Raw genomic sequence first — 22,120 nt, 5'->3', positions numbered from 1 at the left:
AGAAAATTTTATTTTTATTTTATTTTTTTAATTAAAATGTTTAATTATTTACTTTATTCTTTATTATTTTTAAACTTTTATTCTATTTCATTTTCTTGATTTCATTTTATTCTATTTTACTACATAATTTTTTGAATTTAAAATTTTCTTAACGTTTTTTCCTTTTCTTTCTTTTCTTTCCAATTTTTCTGTATTCTATCAAGATTCTTTCAACAAGCAGACCAAAACATAGCTAGTATCTAGTTTCCTTTATTTGATTTGTTTTGCTTTTAATTTTTTAATTTTTACTTTATTTTATTAGTTTTTTTTCTTCCTCCAAAATGATAAAACAAAGAAATTCACCCCAAAAGAAAGAGCAGAAGAAATGACAGTCAGGGGCTTAATCAAGGCAGATATAAGCAAAATGTATGAACTAGAATATAGAACTGTGGCAAAAAGAATACTAGCTGGGGTTGAGAAAAGCATAGAATCACTTTCTGTGTAGATAAAAGAAGTAAAATCTGGTCAGGATGAAATTAAAAATGCTATAACCAAGATGCAATCTCAAATCCATGCCACAATGGCAAAAATGGATGAAGCAGAGCAGTGAATCATCAATATATAAGACAAAATTATGGAGTAATGAAGTAGAAAAAAAGAGGGAAACAGAGGCAAAAGTGCATGATATAAGACTTAGAGAACTCAGTGACTTATTAAAAAGGAATAACATCTGAATCATAGGAGTCCCATAAGATGAAGAGAGAGAAAAGGGGGCAGAAGGTTTGTGTGAGCAAATTACAGTGGAAAATTTTCCTAATCTGGTCAAGGACACCAACACCAAAATCCAAGAAGCACAGAGAACTCCCATTATATTCAACAAAAATTGACCATCAACAAGGCATAACATAGTCAAATACACAAAATACACAGACAAAGAAAGAATTATGAAAGCAGCAAGGGGAAAAAAGTACTTAACCTATAAGAGAAGACATATCTGGTTCACAGTAGACCTATACGCAGAAACTTAGCAGGCCAGAAAGGAGTGGCAGGATATATTCAATGTACTGAAGAGGAAAAATATGCAGCCAAGAATTCTTTATCCAGCAAGACTGTCATTCAAAATACAAAGAGAGGGGCGCCTGGGTGGCTTGGTCGGTTAAGCATCCGACTTCGGCTCAGGTCATGATCTCACGGTCCGTGAGTTCAAGCCCCGCGTCGGGCTCTGTGCTGACAGCTCAGAGCCTGGAGCCTGTTTCAGATTCTGTGTCTCCCTCTCTCTCTGCTCCTCCCCTGTTCATGCTCTGTCTCTCTCTGTCTCAAAAATAAATAAACGTTAAAAATTTTTTTTAAAAAAAAGCAGACAAAATACAAAGAGAGATAGTTTCCCAGACAAACAAAAACTACAGAAGTTCATGACCACTAAACCAACCCTGCAAAAATTTTTAAGGGGGACTCCTTGAATAGAGAAAAGATGAAACAAACAAACAAAAAAAAAGCAACAAAGACTAGAAAGGACCAGAGAACATCACCAGAAACACCAATTCTACAGGCAACACACTGGCACTAAATTCATATCTTAAGTACTCACTCTAAATGTCAATAAACTAAATGCTCCAATCAAAAGACATAGGGTATCAGAATGGATAAGAAAACAAGACCCATCTATATGCTGCATAAGAGACCCATTTTAGACCTAGAGACAACTGCAGATTGAAAGGAAGGGGATGGAGAACAGTCTTATCATGCTAATGGTCATTAAAAGAAAGCTGGAGCAGCCATACTTATATCAGATGATCTAGATTTTAAAATAAAGACTGTAACAAGAGATGAATAAGGGTGTTATATCATAATTAAGGGGTCTATCCACCAAGATCTAACAATTGTAACAATTTATGTCCCCAACATGAAGCACCCAAATATATAAATCAATTAATCACAAACATAAAGACACTCATTGATAACAATACCATAATAGTAGGGAATTCAACACCCCACATACAGCAATGGACAGATCATCTAAGCAGAAAATCAAGAAGGAAAGAAGGGTTTTGAATGATACACTTGACTGGATAGACTTAACAGATGCAGTCAGAACATTTTATCCTACAGCAGCAGAATACACATTCTTCTCAAATGCACATGGAATATTCTCCAGAATAGATCACATACTGGGACACAGATCAGCCCTCAACAAGTAAAAAATATCGAGATCATACCTTGCATATTTTCAGGCCACAATGCTATGAAACTTGAAACGAATCACAAGAAAAAATGGAAAGACCATGAATACTTGGAGATTGAAGAACAACCTACTAAAGAATGAATGGGTTAACCAAGAAATTAAAGAGGAAATTAAAAAGTACGTGAAAGCCAATAAAAATGAAAACACAACAGCCCCAATCGTTTAGGATGCAACAAAGGCAGTCATATGAGGGAAGTATACAGCAATCCAGGACTTCCTAAAGAAGGAAGAAAGTCTCAAATACATAACCTAATCTTATACCTTAAAAATCCAGAAAAAGAACAGCAAATAATACCCAAAACCAGAAGAAGAAGGGAAATGATAAAGATTAGAGGAGAGATCAATGATATCAAAATTTTTAAAAAAGCAGTAGAACAGGTCAACAAATCCAGGAGCTGGTTCTTTGAAAGAATTAACAAAATTGGTAAACGCCTAGCCTGACTGATCAAAAAGAAAAAGGAAAGGGCCCCAATAAATAAAATCACAAATGAAAGAGGAGAGATCACAACCAATACCTCAGAAATACAAAAAATAATAAGAGAATATTATGAACAATTATAGGCCAACAAATTGGGCAATCTGGAAGAAATGGACAAATTCCTAGAAACATGTAAACTACCAAAACTGAAACAAGAAGACGTAGAAAATTTGAACAGACCCCATAACGAGTAAAGAAATTCAATCAGTAATCAAAAATTTCCAAACAAACAAGAGTCCAGTGCCAGATGGTGTTCCAGGGGAATTCCACCAAACATATAAAGAAGAGTAAACACCTATTCTCTTGAAGCTGTTCCAAAAAATAGAAATGGAAGGAAAACTTCCAAACTGATTCTTTGAGGCCAAAACTACCTTGATTCCAAAACCAAAGACTCCAGTAAAGGAGAATTATAGACCAATTTCTCTGATGAACATAGATGCAAAAATTCTCAACAAGATACTAGCAAACTGGATCCAACAATTCATTAAAAGAAATATTCACCACGATCAAGTGGGATTTATTCCTGGGCTTCAGGGCTGGCTCAATATCTGCAAATCAGTCAATGTGATATATCACATTAATAAAAGAGAGGATAAGAATCACATGATCCTCTCAAGAGATGCAGAGAAAGCATTTGACAAAATACAGCATCCTTTCTTGATAAAAACCCTCAAAAAAGTAGGGATAGAGAGATCATACGTCAAGATCATAAAAGCCATATACAAAAGACACACCCCTAATATCATCCTCAATGGGGAAAAACTGAGAGCTTTCCCCCTAAGGTCAGGAACACGACAAGGATGTCCACTCTCACTACTGTTAGTCAACATAGTACCAGAAGTCCTAGCCTCAGAAATTGGACAATGCAAAGAAATAAAAGGCATCCAAATTGTCAAGAAGGAATTCAAAGTTTCACTCTTCGCAGATGACATGATACCCTATGTGGAAAACCCAGAAGACTCTATCAAGTCCTGCTAGAACTAATATGTAACTCAGGAAAGTTGCAGGATATAAAATCAATTACAGAAATCGGTTACATTTTTTTACTGTGGTTTTATAAAAAAATTTTTAAATGTTTTATTTATTTTTAAGAGAGCTAGAGAGACAGAGCATGAGCAGGGGAGGGGCAGAGAGAGAGGGAGACACAGAATCCAAAGGAGACTCCAGGCTCTGAGCTGTCAGCACAGAGCCCAACACGGAGCTTGAACACACGAACTGTGAGATCATGACCTGAACTGAAATCAGATGCTTAATTGACTGAGCCACCCAGGTGCCCCTCAGTTGCATTTCTGTACACCAATAAGGAAGCAGCAGAAAGAGAAATCAAGGAATCGGTCCCATTTACAATTGCACCAAAAAGCATAAAATACCTAGGAATAAGCCTAACCAAAGAGGTGAAAAATCTATACACTGAAAACTATAGAAAGCTTATGAAAGATATTAAAGAAGACACAAAAAAATGGAAAAACATTCCATGCTCATGGATTGGAAGAATAAATATTGTTAAAATGTCTATACTACCCAAAACAGTGTACACATTTAATGCAATTCCTATCAAAATACCAATAGCATTTTTCACGGAGCTCAAACAAACAATACTAGAATTTGTATGGATCCACAATAGACCCCAAATAGCCAGATCAATCCTGAAAAAGATAACCAAAGTTGGAGGCATCACAATTCCAGACTTCAAGCTGTATTTCAAAGCTGTAATCATCAAGACAGTCTGGTACTGGCACAAAAACAGACACATAGATCAAGAACCCAGAATAGTTTTCCAGAACCCAGAAATAGACCCACAAACCTATGACCAACTAATCTTTGACAAAGCAGGAAAAAATATCCAATAGAAAAGAAAAGTCTCTTCAGCAAATAGTGTTGAAAAAACTGGACCACTTTCTTACACCATACACAAAAATAAACTCAAAATGGATGAAATCCCTAAATGTAAGACAGGAAGCCATCCAAATCCTAGAGGAGAAAACAGGCAACAACCTCTTTGACCTCAGTCCCATAACTTCTTACTTGATGTGTCTCTGGAGGTATAGGAAACAAAAGCAAAATGAACCATTGGGACCTCATCAAGATAAAAAGCTTCTGCACAGCGAAGGAAACAATCAGCAAAACTAAAAGGCAACCGACAGAATGGGAGAAGATATTTGCAAATGACATATTAGGTAAAGGGTTAGTATCCAAAATCTATAAAAAACTTATCAAAATCAACACCCCCCCCAAAAAAACCCAAATAATCCAGTGAAGAAATGGGCAAAAGATTTTCTTTTCTTCTCTTCTTCCAAAGAAGACCTCCAGGTGGCTAAAAAACACATGAAAAATGCTCAACATCACTTATTATCAGGGAAATGAAAATCAAAACCGCAATGAGATACCACCTCACACCTGTCAGAATGGCTAAAATTAACAACTCAGGCAACAACAGATGTTGGTGAGGATGCAGAGAAAGATGAACCCTTTTGCACTGCTGGTGGGAATTCAAACTGGTGCAGCCACTCTCCAGAAAACAGTATGGAGGTTCCTCAAAAAAAAAAAAAAATAGAACTACTCTATGACCCAACAATTGCACTAATAGATATTCATTCAAAGGGTACAAAAATGCTGATTTGAAGGGGCACCTGCATCCCCATGTTTATAGCAGCACTATCGAAAATAGCCAAATTATGGAAAGAGGCCAAATGTCCATTAGCTGATGAATGGATAAAGAAAGTGTGGCATATATATTCAATGGAATTTTACTTGGCAATGAAAAATAATGAAGTCTTGCCATTTGCAACAGCATGGATGGAACTAGATTGTATTATGGCAAGTGAAATAAGTCAAAGAAAGACAGATATACGATTACACTTATATGTGGAATTTAAGATACAAAACAGATGAACATAAGGGAAAGGAAGCAAGAATAATATAAAAACAGGGAGGGGAAAGCTGGAGACAAAGGAAGGGTGTGCAACTGCTGGTCGGAAAGAGTACAAAGACAAACTATAAGTACAGAGTTCTGATACTAGAGACTGGGCAGCTGGGTGATGCCATCTTCACCCCTCCTGTGCATGTGCATACACACCTACAAGTGCCACAACAATCCATCCCAGTAAGCTACGCAGTGCCTTCTAGTGGAAAATGGAGCCATTACACTGAGTTCTGCCCAACTTGGCCAACATCACTCTTCAAGAACGACACAAGTCTCTCCACCTGCTTAGTTTACAGATTTTAAAGTGCTTCATAGTTCGACTTCCAGGGAAAACTGATGTAATTTCAATCATACTTCAGTCTTTTTGCTGGTCCATCTATCGAATTTTTTTTTCTTTTCTTTTCTTATTCTTGAATACAAAAAGAGAAAAAAGTTATTTTTAGTTTCCATTCTATTAAAAATATTTTTCTTTGGGGCGCCTGGGTGGCGCAGTCGGTTAAGCGTCCGACTTCAGCCAGGTCACGATCTCGCGGTCCGGGAGTTCGAGCCCCGCGTCAGGCTCTGGGTTGATGGCTCAGAGCCTGGAGCCTGTTTCCGATTCTGTGTCTCCCTCTCTCTCTGCCCCTCCCCCATTCATGCTCTGTCTCTCTCTGTCCCAAAAAAATAAATAAATGTTGAAAAAAAAATTTTTTTTAAATATTTTTCTTTAATTTTTTCTAGTATATCTTTTTACTTTTTTGTAAAATTTTCAAATTTTATTTTTTACTTCCATTATTTCATTTTACTCAATTTAATTGTATTCATTTTTTTTCAAATTTGCAAGCATTTTCCTCTTTTCTTTTCTTTTCTTTTCTTTCCCTTTTTTTTTCTCTAACCTATCAAGCTCCTTTCAACAACCAAATCAGGACACCCCTAGGATTTAGCATCCTTTATTTGATTTTTTTGTGTTGTTCTTAATTTTTTAATTTTAATCTTTTTTACCTTATTAATTTCTTTTCTTCCTTCAAAATTACAAAATGAAGGGATTCACCCCAAAAGAAAGAACAGGAAGAAAGGACAGCCAGGGACTTAATCAACACAGATGCAAGCAAGATGTCTGAACCAGAATTTAGAATCACGATAATAAGAATACCAGCTGGGATTGAAAACAGATTAGAATCCCTTTCTGCGGAGATAAAAGCTAGTCAGAATGAAATAAAAAATGCTATAACCGAGCTGCAATCTTGATGGATGCCACAGCAGCAAGGATGAATGAGGCAGAGCAGCAAATCAGCAATAGAGAGGAAAAACTTATGGAGAACAATGAAGCAGAAAAAAGAGGGAGACTAAGGCAAAAGAGCACAATTTAAGAATTAGAGAAATCAGTGACTCATTAAAAAGGAACTACATCAGAATCAGAGGGGTCCCAGAAGATGAAGAGAGAGAAAAAGGGGTAGAACGGTTATGTGAGCAAATCATAGTGGAAACCTTTCTTAACCTGGGGAAAGACACAGACATTAAAATCCAGAAAGCACAGAGGACTCCCATTAGGTTCAACAAAAACTGTCCATCAACAAGGGATATCATAGCCAAATTCAAAAAAGACTCAGGCCAAGAAAGAATCATGAAAGCAGAAAGGGAAAAAGAGTCCTTAACCTACAAGGGAAGACAGATCAGGTTCACAGCAGACCTATCCACAGAAACTTGGCAAGCCAGAAAGGAGTGGCAGGATATATTCAAAGTGCAGAATTGGTAAAATATACAGCCAAGAATTCTTTATCCAGCAAGACTGTCATTCAAAATAGAAGGAGAGATAAAAAGTTTCCCAGACAAACAAAAATTAAAGTGGTTCGTGACTACTAAACCAGCCCTGTAAGAAATTTTAAGGGGGACTCTCTAAGGGAAGAAAAGATTAAAAAAAAAAGACCAAAGCAACAAAGACTAGAAAGGACCAGAGAACACCACTAGAAACTCCAACTCTACAGGGAACATAATGGCAATAAATTCATATCTTTCAGCACTCACTCTAAACGTCAATGGACTGGATGCTCCAATGAAAAGACACAGGGTAACAGAATGGATAAGAAAACAAGATCTATCTACATGCTGTTTACAAGAGACCCATTTTAGACCAAAGAAACCTTCAGATTGAAAGTAAAGGGATGGAGAACCATCTATCATGCTAATGGTCACCAAAAGAAAGCCGGAGTAGCCACACTTATATCAGACAATCCAGACATTAAAATAAAGACTGTAACAAGAGATGAAGAAGGCCTTATATCATAATTAAGGAGTCTATCCACTAAGAAGATCTAACAATTGTAAACATTTATGGTCCAAATGTGAAAGCACCCAAATATACAAATCAATTAATCACAAACATAAAGAAACTGATAGATAACAATGGCATAATAGTAGGGGACTTCAACACCCCACTTACAACAATGGACAGATCATCTAAACACAAAATCAACAAGGAAACAATGGCCTTGAATGACACACTGGACTGGATGGACTTATCAGATATATTCAGAACGTTTCATCCTAAAGCAGCAGAATACACATTCATGGAACGTTCTCCAGATCAGTTCACATACTGGGACACAAATCAGCCCTCAACAAGTACAAAAAGATGGAGATAATATTGTGCATATTTTCAGACCACAATGCTATGAAACTCAAAATCAACCACAAGAAAAAATGTGGAAAGACAACAAATACTTGGAGACTAAAGACCATCCTACTAAAGACTGAATGGGCTAACCAAGAAGTTAAAGAGGAAATTAGAAAGTACATGGAAGCCCATGAAAATGATAACACCACAGCCCAAAACCTCTGGGACGCAGCAAAGGTGGTTAGAAGAGGAAAGTATGTAGCAATCCAGGCCTTCTAAAGAAGGAAGAACAGTCAGAGATACACATCCTAACCTTACACCTTAAAGAGCAGGAAAAAGAACAGCAAATAAAACCCCAAACCAGCAGGAGACAGGAAATAATAAAGATTAGAGCAGAAATAAATACTAACAAAACAACAATAACAAAAAACAGTAGAATAGATCAGTGAAACCAGAAGCTGGTTCTTTGAAAGAATTAACAAAATTGATAAACCACTAGCTACTTTGATTAAAAAGAAAAAGGAAAGGACCCAAATAAATAAAATCAAGATTGAAACAGGAGAGATCACAACCAACACAACAGAAATACAAACAATAATAAGTGAATATTAGGAACAATTATATGCCAATAAAATGGACAATCTGGAACAAACGTACAAATTCCTAGAAACATGTAAACTACCAAAACTGAAACAGGAAGAGATAGAAATTTGAACAGACCCATAACCAGTAAAGAAATCAAATTAGTAATCAAAATTCTCCCAACAAACCACAGTTCAGCACCGGATGGCTTTCCAGGGGAATTCTGCCAAACATTTAAAGAAGAGTTAGCACCTACTCTTTTGAAACTGTTCCAAAAAATAGAAATGGAAGAAAATTTTCCAAACTCATTCTACAAGGCCAGCATTACCTTGATTCTAAAACCAGACAAAGACCCCACTAGAAAGGAGAAGTATAGACCAATTTCCCTGATGAACATGGATGCAAAATTTCTCAACAAGATACTAGCCAATAAGATCCAACAATACATTAAAAAAATTATTCACCACGACCAAGTGGGATTTATACCTGGGATGTAGAACTGGTTCAATATCTGCAAAAACAATCAATGTGATACATCACATCAATAAAAGAAAGGACAAGCAAGAACCTCCTCTCCGTAGATGCAGAGAAAGCATTTGACAAAATACAGCATCTTTTCTTGATGAAAACCCTCAAGAAAGTAGGGATAGAAGGAGCATACCTCAAGATCATAAAAGCCATATATGGAAGACACACTCCTAATATCATCCTCAAAGGGGAAAAACAGAGCTTTCCCCCTAAGGAACAAGGATGTTCACTCTCACCACTGTGGTTTAACATAGTACTAGGAGTCCTAGCCTCAGCAATCAAAAAACAAAAAGAAATAAAAGGCATTCAAATCAGCAAGAAAGAAGTCAAAGTTTCACTCTTCGCAGATGACATGATACTCTATGTGGAAAACCCAGACTCCACCACAAAACTGCTAGAGCTGATACGTGAAGTTCAGGAAAGTCACAGGATATAAAAATCAATATGCAGAAATCTGTGGCATTTCTATACACCAATAAAAACAAACATTAAAACATTTTTTAGTGTTGATTTACTTTTGAGAGACAGAGACAGAGCACGAGCAGGAAGGGGTGGAGATAAAGTGAGACACAGAATCCGAAGCAGGCTTCAGGTTCTGAGCTGTCAGCAGAGTCCAAGATGGGGTTTGAACCCATGAACCATGAGATCATGACCTGAGCCGAAGTCAGAGGCTTAACTGACTGAGCCACCCAAGTATTCCATAAAAATAAACATTTTAAAAAAGATAGATTTAGCCTCACTTCATATGAGACAATGCATCGATACATTTGAATTATCTTTAGAGACTTTGGGGAAATTGAATGGATAAAATCCATACAATCAATCTGGCACTATTAAGTTCGGCACCACAAATAGTATTTACAAGTCTTCTCTACACAAGGCCAACTAGCTATTAAGTTGAAAAGATCAGAACCAGTTCAAGAGTTTTTTGGCTTTGTTTCCTAAGTGGTTTTGTAAACTTTTCCTTTTTATTGTAAAGATGAACTTCCTTTTTTTTTGGTTTTTTTTTTTAAGTTTACTTATTTTGAGAGAGAGAGAGAGAATCTGCACTGACAGCCTGAAGCCCAACACAGAGCTCCATCTGACCAACCAGGAGATCGTGACCTGAGCTGAAATCAATAGTTAAAAGCTTAACGGACTGAGCCACCCAGACGTCCCAAGATGCAGCTACTTTCGACTCTTTTGATCAAAGTGGGTGTAGCCTGGGAAACATTTTTCAAGATCTACAATTCCATCTGACTAGTAGCACCCAGAATGGTTTCGGTGGCTTGAGAAAACAGAAAAGAAGATCTTGTGGAACAGCCCAGAGAAATAAAATAAACCTGTCCATAAAACAGAGGGGTTATAGGACAGCACCACCTCCAGGACTAATTTACCTACACCCCCCTTTTCTGCAGCATTCTCTTTGCAAAGGGAGAAACGGGGAAGGACGGGAAGAAGAACGATGCCATCTGAAACCAACAGAGAGAAGCTCTGTAAGAAAACTGTGAGGTGTTTGCGACTGGAATATTCATCCTTCAACTCACATAAGTCTCCTGAGAGCCAGCCATGCATGCGATGAGGTGTCATCCAAAGAAAAACAAAGACACGCCAAAAAAACCCTTTCTCTGACTTAGGATGAGCAGCTGATAATTAAACACTAGTGCAAACCACAGTAAGTACGCATCAGAAATAACCCACTTAGAAAAACACCCCAAACCCACAGTGTCTCTTAATCACAGAGACTTTTGAGATTTTTGTGTCTGATCACTAGTTAAACCATTATTTTCTTTCTATAGGATATTAAAAAAATATATATTGCTGCTTACCAACAAACCTGCCAGTCGGTCGCATTGGCAATCTGTAGGAAATTTAAGTACTTCCTGGAACATTTATTTCACTAGCAACTATATTTAAATGTTGGGGGTGGGAAGAAAAGCTCTTTTGTGCCATCTACCGAATCCCACTGAAATTACACAGGAAGTGTAAACCAATTTTCTCCTATTCATATGTAGAATAGGGGCTGGTGGGTTAATTGATAGGCCTGTATTAAAATAGAATTTCTGTGGCTCTTTCATTCTAGACAGCTGACTGCTGTTTCTGTGCGAAGTGAAAAACATGCTGTTGATAAACCACAGATGATTATTGGCTGAATTCAAAATGCATATTGTGGCGGCTGGGCTGAGAAAGGAAGAGCAGACCCGGCTGTGTCTCAGATGCTTTGCTTCTATTCTTGCGTATTGATCAGTCCCCCATTAAAGAGGGAGGGGTCAAGATCAGCACTCTGCTAAAACTCCTAGAGAGAGAAGATCATTCATGTGCTAATAGAGAATGGATGCTAACTAGTCCCTTGTTTTTAACAAACTTGTTTTCCGAGACAGTCTGGTGCTTGAATTTTTTGCCATTGATATTTTCAAACTTAGTTCAAAAAGTGATTTTTTAGGGGCACCTGGGCGGCTCGGTCAGTTAAGCGTCTGACTCTTGATTTCACCTCAGGTTATGATCTCCCAGTTCCAGGGGATGGAGCCCCGAGTCAAGTTCTGTGCTGACAGCACAGAGCTTGCTTGGGACTCTCTCTCTCTGCCCCTCCCGCACTTGTTCTCCCCCCCCTCTCTCTCTCCCTCCCTCTCTCTCTCTCTCTCTCTCTTAATGAATAAATAAACTTAAGTTATTTTTTAAAACTCCATGTGAGAAACATACTATCTAACAGTAAAGTAGAAGACATCTCCTTCTGGTTAGTTGTCTGCACACTCTAGGAATTCATTCTGATAGTGCCATTCTTTTGACATAACAAAAGCAACAACTGATGTGGGAGACAAAGGCAGAAAGAAATGGCAGAAAAAATTAAATTTCCTTATAACCTGCAGCCCAGACAAATACTTGAGGCTTTTTTTCCAGGGACTCCCTATTGTCTTAATGCTAATGCTTTGCTAGAGGGAAAACAACCTTAGTTTGACAGTAGCTAGGCCTCCAGTATCCTGGGAGTCTTTAGCAGATGAAAATCTCATCGGAAACTTCCCCTGGACTTTACCTCCCCCAACTCCATAACATATAACCAGTCTCTCCTCATGGTCCATGGGTCCTGTCCCCATGCTTTAATAAAATCATCTTTTTTCCACCAAAGACGTCTTCAAGAATGTTCTTGGTTGTAAGCTTCGGACCCCCCATCACCCCAAAACCTCATCAGCAACCACCACAAATGGGCAAATAAAGTTAAGAAATGCCAGCTGTCTGCCTCAGAACTTGTCCCCAGCCTAGTATTGTACGACGGGCAGTCATAGACTGGATACAATTTTTTGCTGTGATCAGCTTCTTTTTCCCCAGTGAGCAAGGCCAACTTCCCTTAACTCAGAACTTGGGGTTCTTCTAATATTCTGTGTATCTCTGTTTCCTCCTACCACGCCCCTACACTTTGTTTAATAGGGGAAATGTATCTATAAATATATTTCTGAAACTGCAAGAATGAACCTCCCCCTCCTCCACTCTTACCATTTCTTCCCTCAGACCCTTCACTGGAGACGAGGGTGGTTTCTGAGTAAGAATTCAGCTCCCAGACGTATTTGACTTTGAACCAGGTCTGGAGAGGAAAGCCCACAGGGCAGGAAGCAAAGCCTGTGAGCACTCTGAAGTCCTGTGATTCCCTTCAAATTTCCTCCCACCACTCTGATTGCCCACCCACCTCCTTCTTTCCTCCCTATTGCCATTGGACGAACACACACTTGTAATCATGTACACCCATGCATTGATCCATGTGTCCTAAAGAAAACTTTAATTCTCAGGAATTGTTATGCCCAGAATTCGTGATCCCCAAAGACCACTAGGGAGCCGAGTCCGATGCAAAAGCAAAGAGCCTTTATTCGAGCTAGCTCGAGCTCAATCCCCTACCTGCACCGACGCAGCGGTGAGATACCAGGGAAAGAGAGCGAGTTTCAAAAGGACAAAGGTTGGGGCGCCTGGGTGGCGCAGTCGGTTAAGCGTCCGACTTCAGCCAGGTCACGATCTCGCGGTCCGTGAGTTCGAGCCCCGCATCAGGCTCTGGGCTGATGGCTCGGAGCCTGGAGCCTGTTTCCGATTCTGTGTCTCCCTCTCTCTCTGCCCCTCCCCGGTTCATGCTCTGTCTCTCTCTGTCCCAAAAATAAATAAATGTTGAAAAAAAAAATTAAAAAAAATAATTAAAAAAAAAATAATAAAATTAACTGTCTGTCTTTTAAAAAAAAAAAAAAAAAGGACAAAGGTTTTATTGGGGCCTGGGGGCAGTTGGTGAGGTAATGGCTATGGCCTCAGCCGATTGGCTGGGGAAGGGTCCTGGGGAAGGGTCCGAGTCCTGTTAGGCAGGTGAGGGGGGGTTTACTCAAGGGGAGGTGTGGTCAAGGTGAAGGACACAGAACAAGATGGAGTCGGCCGGCGTAGGCCCGCCCTTTCAGAATATAATTTCTTTGTAAAAAAATTTCTTAAATGTTTATTAATTAATTAATTAATTTATTTTTGAGAGAGAGAGAGAGAGAGAGAGAGGCAGAGCATGAGCAGGGGAAAGGCAGAGAGAGAGAGAGAGAGAGAGAAAGACAGAATCCCAAGCAGGCTCCAGGCTCTGAGCTGTCAGCACAGAGCCTGATGTGGGGCTTGAACCCACGAACCATGAGATCGTGACCTGATCCAAAGTCTGATGCTTAACCGATTGAGCCACCCAGGCACCCCTCTTTGTAAAATGTTTAACATTTTACTTTAATAGCTACAAAATATTATTTCCACAGGTAATCAATATCAAACATTATTAATGAGATATTTTATATGTGCTTTATTCTAAGTCTTCAGAATCCAGTGTGTGTTTTATACCTACAGCACATCCTATTTGCACTACCTGCACTTCAGGTGCTCAGTGGGCTGGAGATATTGGAAAGCCCAGGTCTAGATGGAGTGTCATCACAGCCATGCAAATAAGCACAAACCTAAGCCCAGTTAATAGCAGCCCAGAGAACTAACTTCAAATAGAGCTCCCATATCTTACACTCCAGGCCACTCCTCACCTTCTCTCAATAGCAGTTTCTGCCCATCCCTAGTTCCATACCCAGGCATTCTCTTTGGATCTAGGGCATTGTAAATATCTTGCCTCTAAGATATGACCTATAGTTGTTTTTTTCTTCTTTTTTAAACAAAAGCTTTATTGAGATAGAACTCACATACCATAAAAAAGTTTACCCACTTAAAGTACACAATTCAATGGCTTTAAATATATTCACAGAATTATGCAACGGTTACCACAATCCATTTAGAATATTTCATCACCTTAAAGAGAAACACCATATGCCTTAGCTGTCACCGGCCACACCTGCATGTGCTCCAACTTTAGAAAGCCACTACACATTGTACTAATCCCTATAGATTTGCCCATTCTGGACATTTCATGTAAATGGAATCTACAATATGGGCTTCTTTGTAATTGGTCTCTTCACTTAGCTTGGTGTTTTCAAGATTTATCCATATTAGGCTGCTATCAGTGTTTCATTTTTTATTGCTAAATAATTTTCCATTGTATGGATATACCACATTTTATTTATCTACTTGACAGATGATGGACAATTGAGTTGCTTACACTTAACAGCTTTTATGAATAATGCTGCTGTGAACATTTGGGTACAGGTTTTTCTATGGACACATTTTCTCTTGGGTATGTACTTAGGTGTGGAATTGCTGCATCAATTGGTAGCTATGTTTAGCCTTTTGAAAAGTTCTAGGCTGTTTCCAAAGCAGCTGCACCATTCTACATTACCACCAGCAGTGTGAAAGTCTTCCAATTTCTGCACATCCTTGCTAACACTAGTGATTGTCTGACTTTTACTATAGCCTTCTTAGTGGGAATGAAGTGGTATTTCGTTATGGTTTTAATTTGCAATTCCCCGATGCCTAATGATGTTGAGCATCTTTTCATGTGTAGATTGGCTGTATGTATATCTTCTCTGCAACCTTGCTACACTTGTTTATTAGTTTTAATTAGTTTTTTAGTGGATTCCTAAATATTTTCTACAAACAAGATCATGTCATCTGCAAAACATCATCTTCTTTCTTTCCAATATGCATGCTTTTTTATAACACGTGCTTGCCTTATTGTCATGGCTAGCATTTCCAGGACAATGTCGAATAGAGGTGATGAGACCAGAACTCCTCATCTTGTTCCTTATGTTAGGGGGCAAAGCGTGGAGTATTGCACCATTAAGTATGATGCTAGCTGGGAATGTTTCACTGATGCTTTTCACCAGGCTGAGAAAGTTCCCATCTAGTCCTTGTTTATTGAGTGCTTTTATCAGGAAGGGGTATAGAGTATGGTTTCTTAATCAATAAGGACAAGAACAATGCTATGACCACAGTGCCTTAGTTTGGGCAGGGGGGAGTGCCTCTGCTTCCTTCCCTCCCTCCCTACTCTCCCCCACACCACCATTCCTCCTACCCACCTGATCCTAGAGCTCAAATTGTGTCCCATCAAGCTGGCTGGGAATAAAAAATGGCATCACCTGGACATCTGCCTTTTCATTAATTCTCCCTTAATTACTGAAAGTTTTCCAGCCAAATTTTTGAAACTGCTACCTGAGTAAATCGTAGGCCAAGGCCATCCTTGTCTCTAGCTATTTACCTGGTAGGAGGTTCCCTCTTACAGTTTCATAAAATGTCAATAAGCACTTTGTACACAATCTTGGTTGGTGTTTTCTACTGTTGTCTAGGATATATTTTTGAAAGAAATTAACAGGTTAAAGGGCATGGACAAGTTTATGTTCTTGACACATAACTGCCAAGTGCTCACCATTAAGTTTGTGCCAATCTGCCTGCTCCCAAGGGGGTCAGAATACTCACTCTCCACATTCTCCACAAAAGTAGCATTTTGGAGACAATTTCATACATGAAGAGTGATATCTATGTTTCATTTTTATTTTCTTTTATTATAAATGTCTCAGTTATTCACGTTTATTGGCAATTTGTATCTTTTAGTGAATTACCTGTTCATGTCATTTGCCTATTTCTCTAGCAGGGTTATGTTTTTACTATTTAACTATGCATTCTATTTTATGTCACTGACACTGTCTGTCAGACTTTTTGCAAACACCTTCCCCCATTGTTTACTTTTCATTTCATGATCTTTTGAACCAATAAATGCATAGTTTTATATAAACAAGAAAACTGACTTTCTCTTTGCTAGCACTGTCATTCAGTTGTGTGCTGGTAAACCAGGTTGCTCACCACCACCACCACTCCCCCAAAAAGCCTGATTTGTAGCATTTGCCAATACCTGCAGTATAAATATTTCCACTATGGTTGATTTCTAGCTGCCAACTGACATGATTGCAAAATTCCTAAATGTTTAACAGGAAGCTCTCACAATCTATACAGACAAGTTCCAGCAGACTACTGTTACATTGCTTTTAGGTTTAGAAAGTTCTTCTCTACGACAAGGTCAAGCAAATATATGTGTATGTGTTCTCAAGAAAAGTTTCTTCGTTATTTTACTTTTTTTTATCACCCAAGGCATATATGTTAACTGAATAGAATCAAAAAATATAAATCAATAAAAAGGAAAAAAATAAATCAATGGTAATCTCACTGTATACAGATAAGCCAATATCATTTTTGTAGTAACCATGCAAACTTTTTTAATGTAAATGAACATGATTTAGTCTCTTGATGCCTGCTGCCAAATTGCTGTTCAGAAAATTTGTACACACACACACACACTGATAGCATTAGACTGTATGCTGTTTTGTTATCTGCTCTTCTTAATTTATAACACATTATAAATATCTTTTCATGTCAGTAAATATCTATGATGTAATGTGGGTCAGGAGTGAATGGTCAAGAAAGAATTCTTGAGACACTTTTGCTGCAAAAGGTGTTTTTATCAAAGCACAGGGACAGGACCTATAGACAGAAAGAGCTGCGCTGTGATTGTGAGGAAAGATTGATTATATAGTTTTAAGTTGGGGGGATAAAGACAGAAATTTCCAAAAGGATTTTCATATGTTAAAGAAGATTTACAGGATCCTGGAGATCAGGCTATTGTCAAGCTAAGGTGTTTGGCTTCTAGCAAAGCATTAAAGTTAGAGCAGTTGTGAATTCCTTGAGTGTCATGTTCTGCCTGTCTCAATATTTGTCAACGGGCTGCAAGTTGTGAGGAAATTTAATTTTATCCACATTTCTTTTGCCTCTGTTCTCCTCATCACCTACAATTTTAGTACTGGCCTAATAACATTCCATTTTATTTACAATGCATATTTTAATTAACAATGTATTTAACCAATCTTCTGATGTTAGGTATTTAAGTTGTTTTCAATTTTTGCTATTATAAACAATTCTGCCATAAGCAGCATCTTCATGCATTTCCTTAGGATGTGTCTGAACAATTATTTCTTTAGGATATATCCATTAAGTGGACTTTCTTAGTCAATGGACATAAATCCATGTTATTATTCTCTGCTTTTTCTTCTACTACTATGAGTGATATGTCTTTTCTATAATTATTTAATCCAAATTTAGGCTAGAATTTTAAGTTGCTCATCTTCTATGTAATTCAGTAGCCCACCAACAATTTCAATTTCCCTTCCCATCTGTTGGTTCTACTGATTACATAACAGGGTATTGACTGGAACTTTCCCTACGATTTGGATCCAAAACCAAAGACAAGAAAGTGTTATATACCCTTTGTTCTTAAGAGAGCTGCCAAAGGCCAAGGACTTCCATCAGGGCAATGAACCAGACAATGGCCCTCCCCACCACTGCCTCACTCTCATACTTCCCAGCCACCTGAGAGTGCTGGGGACGGCAGCAAGTCAGCAGCACTGGGATACCAGGGTTTGTGATCTTAGGCTGCACGCTCTTCGCCTCAGGGGAGAAGTAACATACTCTCTCCTTTTCAAGCCAAGTAAAGGGGCTATGCCAGTAGAATCACTTATGGAGACTGGACAGAGAGACTAAGCATTTGTTTCCTCAGGTGAATGCTGGCTTTGATACACAAATGTGCAGGACACCCCTCGCCTCACCCAAGGGTTGTCCCTCTCTGAGCAAACTCGCAGGGAGTTTAGGAGTATAACTAAACAGAGGACCTGGTATCTACTCCCATGGAGGTTTCTGTTGGAGTAACCCTTGCCAACAGGTAATTAGAGACCTGTGATCATGTACCTGGGAGAAGGGGTATATCTCCACTCACCTTCCCTTGGTTCACATACTCAGAGAAAGCACAGGAGGACTTCATTCATCCTGGTGACTCCATGTAAAAAGAATGGAGGCAAGAGCTATGGAAAACAGAGCCAACTGGCCAGTCTGAGCTCTTGAATGACTTTGTAGAGTAGACACAGCTACCTATCCTAGACCTCCTGACTATATTTGTCCTACATTTAAGAAAGAAAGAAACTTCTATCTTATTTAAGCCCTTGAGTTTGAGGTCTCCTTGTTCTGTACCTTAACCAACACAATTATAGAAAAGGACATCTGCCTTCCAACCCCTCATTCCTGGTCTCTACATCAGGTCCAGAAGAGACAGCACACGAGCAGGGGAGGAACAGAGAAAGAGGGAGACACAGGATCCAAAGAAGGCTCCAGGCTCTGAACTGTCATCACAGAGCCCAATGTGGGGCTTGAACCCATAAACTGTGAGGTCATGACACGAGCCGAAGTGGGACGCTTAACCGACAGAGCCTCCTTGTTGCCCCTAGATTGCACTTTTAATACCTCGAAGGGCTAGAGAGATATGAAATCTGCTTGAGATATCACTAAGGGATGAGAAGAGGAGAACTTTAGAATTCAGTTAACTGAGTGGGGAAAAATAAAAACTACTTCATATTTACGCTTGGCTCTGTTGAGATTCCTTAGAAACTTACCATAACTAAAAACCTTTAGAAAGTCCCTATGGCCTTAGAAATCCCTCCAGGTCTCTTTGTGATTTATTCTCATTCTTTTCTAATCAAATCACTCTCAGGAAATCTAGACAGAAACTGACTTCCTCCTTTCTGAGCATTGTTTTTTGTGTTTTCACTCTCATTAAAACCCAGACTCTTGCCCATGTATATCCCAGTCACCCACCATCTCTTTCCCATTCTCCCCCACCCATCCATTACAATCTCTTTACCACTATCTCTCGTTTGCACCTCGGGACTTCCCAAGCTGCTTCTTTCATATTTTTCCCTCTCTCCAAGATAGCATTTATTTATTCTACTGCCACACCCAGTTGAGTCTCCAAGCCACCAGAGACAGTTGTGTCTTCCCCAGGGTGGTGGGTTGAATAATGCCCCCTTCCAAAAAAAATTCCTGTGCACTTGGAACCTCAGAATGTGGCCTTGTTTTGAAACAGAGTCTTTGCAGATACAGTGAGAAGTTAAGACGAGATCATACTAGATTAAGAAGGGCCCTAAATCCAATGAGAGTGTCCCTATAAGAGACGGAAAAGAAGACAGGAGAAGGCCATGCGAAGATAGAGGCAGGGACTGGGGTGATACATCCACAAGCCAAGCAATGGCCAGGATTGCCAGCAACCACCAGACACTGGGAGAAAGGCACGGGACATTTCTCCCTCAGAGCCTCCAGAAGGAAGTAAGCCTGCTGACACCTTGATTTTGGACTTCTGGCTTCCGAAATTGTGAGAGATCAACTTCTGGTGTTCTAAGCTTTGTGGTAATTGGTTATGGCAGCCGTGGAAACCTAACACATCCAGTAAGGCTGCCAGTTGGATGCTTTCTTTGCTCACGGCTCCCTTTCAATTCCAACTTCGTGCCCACTGTGCCTTCCCTTTGAAGGGCCATCCCCGCCACAGGCTGAGGGCCTTTATGCTGAACAAGGCTTGCCCAAAACCTCTGAAGCCAGAAGCACTCCCTAATCATCTTTGCTATGTCCCATTCCTTTGAACCTGTCACCTTATTGACATGCTTAGTTTTTATTCTCATCACGGTGTTAATAACTAAAAATATATTAAGGCAAACTTCCCAACTTGTGGCAGTAGATTTGGAGCATGGAAAGGCATCACACAAATATGAAGGAAGGGGACATTCTATTTGCATGGAGTTTTAAGATAAAAATGAGGATTTCAAAGGCATTTTATGCTTGTGGCCATTCAGAGCTATTCATAAATGTGTGACATAGTTTGTTTGCTGTTTTGTTTTGTTGGTTTAAAAAACAGTGCAACAGAGCCAAAGGAAAATTTACAACTTGAGAGAGGTCCTGTGAAGGAGAATTAAGTGCTCTCTTGAAAGGCAGAGGAGGGCTAATGCCAATAAAAGATGACTCTAATAAAATTCCCTTAAAGCTTATTTCTTTACAACTATTAATTATGAAACTGGTTTATTATTAAATAAACTCAGTTATTATTGAATGAGCTAACTCCAGAAGGAAAGGACTTTATTTTTTTCTCTAACCACTGCCTTACAACCAGGTTTTGTGGAATCTTTCTCTATCAGGATCTATTCAGAATCTACCCTGAATCTTGGGCAGATGCCATAGATTTTATTGACAAGTCATATTATAATAATTGCACCTCTATTTCAGGCATTAAAATGTCCGGGACAGTCCAAGTAATATCACTCTCACACCTAATTTAAAATTTTGTTTGGCTCCATCTCAGGTCTTTCTTGCAGTGAATCAGGGAATAAGTGTGGTCAGTTTCTTTTTTATTCCACCATCTTCTCTGCTTTCTTTATATTCTGGATGTGCCCAGACCACTTCAAGGGAAGAGTATTTTAGACAAAGAGAAGCAAATATCCCTGCATTTAACTATTGGGTAAGGCAGACAAGCCATCATGTCGGCTCTTATTATGGCAGAGTCCAACTGTTGTCTCTTTCACAGGATGTATCTGTTGGTTATTCAGAGGTCTCAGGTGGATACCCCATTGCATAGTTCCTTGATGCAGGGGGCATATTCTCTGGCTGATTGCTTGCAGCAATTCCCCCCATACATCTCTTCCGCCTAACCCCATGGCTTCTATTACTATAGTCCCTTTGCAAACAGGTTGCCCTGGTAGCTGAAGTCCCATCATGACAACTCAAGCCCACCTACCCTTCCCATAGTCAACATGATCTACAAGAAATTCACAGACTTTGCCATGACAAAAAATGGAAGTCAGGTTGCAATCATTGCTTCTCTTCTCTCCTCATATTCCCATTTTGGGCTATCCACATCAACTTCTCACCTACTGAATTCTCTAGGTGGGTAGCACTCATCCATTCATTTCAACAAAATTTATCAAGCACCTATATTTTCAAAACATTATTTACCAATCTTTATGTGCACAATCCCCACCCCTGCCACAAAACTCCCAGGGACACTCATCAAGCTCTTCCAAGAGCTCTCACATCATGCACTGAATTTGTGTACTCTTGTTATTCTATAAGCTGCAGGCTGAGAGTGGGATGCCAGGATACTTTTATATTATGCTTAGAGACCCTCTCATTTACCTTTGGAAGAAATCCAAAGCAATCTCCCCATAGGTCTAGAACCTCTACTTAATGATATCTAACCACCCTTTTGAATCTATTCTGGAGATAGGTGATATGTGTTGGTAGTTACAAGGCTCTTTCTGCTATTCTTTAATACATCCAGCCTGGCTATGTCTAGTATCTCCACTTAAAATGTGGTGGCATTTATTACCTTTTGTCAGCTTTGAGGCATTTGCTAAAACTAAGACAACCAGAAAACTCCTATTCAATAACCAGTTACAAATAAAGTTGGCTCGGAGTTTCCTTTGCAAACAAATAAATCCATGTCTTTGTCTTTAACAGCCTGTAACTAAAGGCTATACAGTTGCCCCTTGAACAACATGGGGGTTAGGGGTGCTGACCCCCTGTGTAGTC

General features: G+C 39.1%; 2 protein-coding genes across 6 annotated transcripts in view; both read right to left on the bottom strand.

Annotated features, from left to right (window-relative positions):
• Nucleotides 1-22,120, bottom strand: part of TLR1 (toll like receptor 1) — a 47,168-nt gene that overhangs the window by 5,145 nt on the left and 19,903 nt on the right. Inside the window, exon 1 of one of the 5 annotated variants that reach the window (XM_047855726.1) lies at nucleotides 11,134-11,199. The exons of 1 other annotated variant lie outside the window; for it this stretch is intronic. The gene's annotated coding sequence lies outside the window, so the exon portion shown is untranslated. Of the gene's footprint in view, nucleotides 1-5,775; nucleotides 6,011-9,283; nucleotides 9,306-11,133; nucleotides 11,200-22,120 lie in introns of those variants that run through there. 3 more of the 5 variants (XM_047855727.1, XM_047855724.1, XM_047855728.1) reach the window with 3 other exon arrangements.
• The window catches only part of TLR10 (toll like receptor 10), a 75,746-nt gene that overhangs the window by 33,726 nt on the left and 19,900 nt on the right, over nucleotides 1-22,120 (bottom strand). The window lies entirely within an intron of this gene.

Source organism: Prionailurus viverrinus, chromosome B1 (assembly GCF_022837055.1).
Source record: "Prionailurus viverrinus isolate Anna chromosome B1, UM_Priviv_1.0, whole genome shotgun sequence".
Classification (NCBI taxonomy): domain Eukaryota; kingdom Metazoa; phylum Chordata; class Mammalia; order Carnivora; family Felidae; genus Prionailurus; species Prionailurus viverrinus.
Note: the sequence above shows the minus strand (reverse complement) of the source record. Positions and strands in the feature narration are given on the sequence as shown.